Below are 2877 nucleotides of genomic sequence, written 5' to 3'. Positions count from 1 at the left end.
GATGATAGTGCTGTGAATCAGGTTTATTGACCAATCAACATACACATTCATGTATCTTACCATCAGAACTTATGGTCTAAATTAATGTTTACAATAATTTAGAAATAATGTCTGGGTGATGACTGTGAGCCTGAGTCTTGGGAGAAATTGTTCTGGTATTTTGCACAGGAAATTGTTGGTGACTTGAGGAGGAGTATTTGGAAAAAAAGCAAGGAATGTTGTGATGGTTTGTCAGTCATGAGTAACTTCAACTCCTACAGTTACTACCATCACTTGTGTACATGTCTGTCACTTTACCTTCATCTGTTATGTATTTGGGAGATGAAGGAGAACAAAAGTGACATCAACACAATATTCAGACATATCTTGTAATATTTGTCTTACACATTCTGTTGCAAGGGTTATTAATTGACTACAATCTTTTTTTGGGGGGGTGGGATTTAAAAAACTGTTTATTGCTCTGTGACTTCGTCTGGAAGCTGTTAACAAGACCCATGACAGCCAAGGGCCAGGTGTGCATTTAGGTCAGCTAGATTCACATGTCCACCTCCTGATCCATATAAACTTGGCACTCAGGGGCCCTGTGCAGTCAAAGGCAGACTTCCTGGCAAACTGGTTAAATCCCAACAAGGAGAAATGATGCTGCAGATCATTTCCACCTCCCCAAATCCCATGTCCTAGATAATAAAGGAAAACACCACAAGTACTGCTCCAAAATAAAACCAGCCCCGGTCCCTTATGTCTGACAGAGGAGCCAGGAGCACCGAGGCTCTGCAGAAGCCAGGAACGCAGCACCAGAAGGCACCTGTCCCTCCCCCACTGTTCAGTGACCTCCCCAAAGGAGTCCCCAGCCCCAAGGGTGCACTCCGGCCACACCGCAGGAAGACCAAGGCAGGGAGCCAAGGCTAAGGGAGCCCAGGGTTTCCAATCCGAGCTGTAGTTGCTTCTGCTGGGTATGGCAGAGCCCCAGCAACTGTGGCCCTCACAGACTCTTCTGGAAGACCCGGTGCAGGCTCTGGGCCAGGACGTCGTCTCCTCATAGCCCTCACAGCTTTGCTGCCAGCTCTCTGGCACCTGTTCCATGCCATAGTAGGCGCCAGCAATGGCCCCAGCTATGGTGGCAATGGTGTCTGTGTCCCCACCAAGTGAGATGGAATAGATGAGAGTCCTTTGGAGGCAGAGGGGATCTCGGGGTCAGGCTCCATGCAGCGCAGGAAGCAATAGATGGCGGTGCAAAGGCAGCGATGCCATTCCCTAGCTTAGACACCACCTCCTCTCTGGTCACTGCGTTCTGCTCTAGAAGCTCCCCAATCTTCTTCAGTCGGCTGGAGTACGACGCTCCTCCATGCCCAACTCCCGGGCACCTGACACGGACTGGGTGTCACTCTCCAGCTCCTCCATACAGGCCAGGAGTTGTCCAAGGAAGTGCTCACAGGACAACTCACCCTGCAAAGGCAGGTGCGCAGCCAGGGCCTGCAGGATGGCACACTTGTAACCCAGGGAGGAGGCGTGTGTCAGCTGGGCCGAGAGCCGGGCAAACTTCTGCACATCCTGGACGCTGTTATAGGCCGGGGAATTGCCAGCCCCCGCATGGCGCCCACATTGCCGTTGGAGCCTTTGCCATTAAACTGGGCTGGGACGGCTCAAAGCCATCGCGGCACTTGGGGCACAGGAGCTTCCTGAAAACGGTGATCACTCCAGCACCATAACCCCCGTCAGGGTCTTTCTTGTACTTCTGAGCAAACCTGTGAGCCGTGTCCACCTCGTCGAAGGCCCCCTTGGCCAGCAGGGACTGCACCAGCGCCCCGGCCACGGCCGGCCGTGTCGTTGGTGTAGCAGAGTGCTTCTGGCCGCGCGCTCCCCGGCGAGCCGGGGTCCAGCTCCAGGTCCTGGACCTGATGCAGGACTGAAGTCAGGTCGGCGGTGTCGTGCGCCTCCTCGACGGCGCCCACGCCGTAGTCCGTAGTCCCCGAGCAGCGCGCCCGCCAGGCACCCCCGGAAGCGGTAGACGGAGCGGGCCGCCGCCGTCATCACCGCCGCCGCCGCCGCCATCCGCGCGGACCGGCCGCCGTTTGACTACAATCTTGATTCTAAATTTAAAACAAATGTTACACGAAGCTCTCAATTTAAGAGATGCCTTAATAAAAGGTTTCACGTATAAAATTATTTTTAAATAATTAAGATACGACCTGGGCTATCTTTACTTCATCTTGCCACATCTGTCCCTATTTCTTATCCTAGAAATTTCATCCCACCAAAACTCAGAGCCTTCTTTTTGCCATCTGCCTTATGCTAGACTTCCAAATCCTCACAAAACAGTCACTGCTTCCTCCCTAGTATGTGTATCAGCGCTGCCGTCCCTGCAACACCTCCCATCCCATCACAGGGTTTAAGCTTGCCTTTCAACTAAATGATGGGCTTCTAAAAAAAAAAAAAGCAAAGAGAGACTGCTTACATCTATCTTTGTAACCAAGAGATTTACATAATGTCCAGTTCATGGCAGGTGTCAATCAACAGTAATGTGTTAATGAATTCCCCCAGTGACCAGGTTTAATTATAGAGGGAAGAATATATTAGGGCTCTTTTTATATTAAGGGATGAATGACTAGCTTTTCAAAAGAGCACATAGGCTGACTCAAAGGAATGACTATCTGGTGGTGACATTGTGCTGGGGAGACAGTAGAATAGAAGAGATATTTTGAGGCAAGAGAGGCTTCCTAGGTTCCTCAATTCATTACTCAACGGCAATGACCTACTCCAACATGACCAGGTCCTGCTGTGCTCTAAAGAAATAAAGTACATCTAGGACATTGTCCTTGACGATGTGAGTTCTTCAAACTGAAAAATATTTTTCTTAAAATTATTGCTGATGAAATT

The 2877-nt window shown here is 50.3% G+C and overlaps 1 pseudogene across 1 annotated transcript; it reads right to left on the bottom strand.

The window, feature by feature from the left end:
• Positions 1-479: 479 nt before the first annotated feature.
• Positions 480-2217, bottom strand: LOC308626218 (ADP-ribosylhydrolase ARH3-like; annotated as a pseudogene). The gene has a single exon. The product of its transcript is annotated as an ADP-ribosylhydrolase ARH3-like (transcript).
• Positions 2218-2877: the final 660 nt, after the last annotated feature.

Source organism: Mesoplodon bidens (genome assembly GCF_964165515.1).
Source record: "Mesoplodon bidens genome assembly, chromosome: 12".
NCBI lineage: Eukaryota > Metazoa > Chordata > Mammalia > Artiodactyla > Ziphiidae > Mesoplodon > Mesoplodon bidens.
This window is presented reverse-complemented; position numbering and strand designations above follow the sequence as displayed.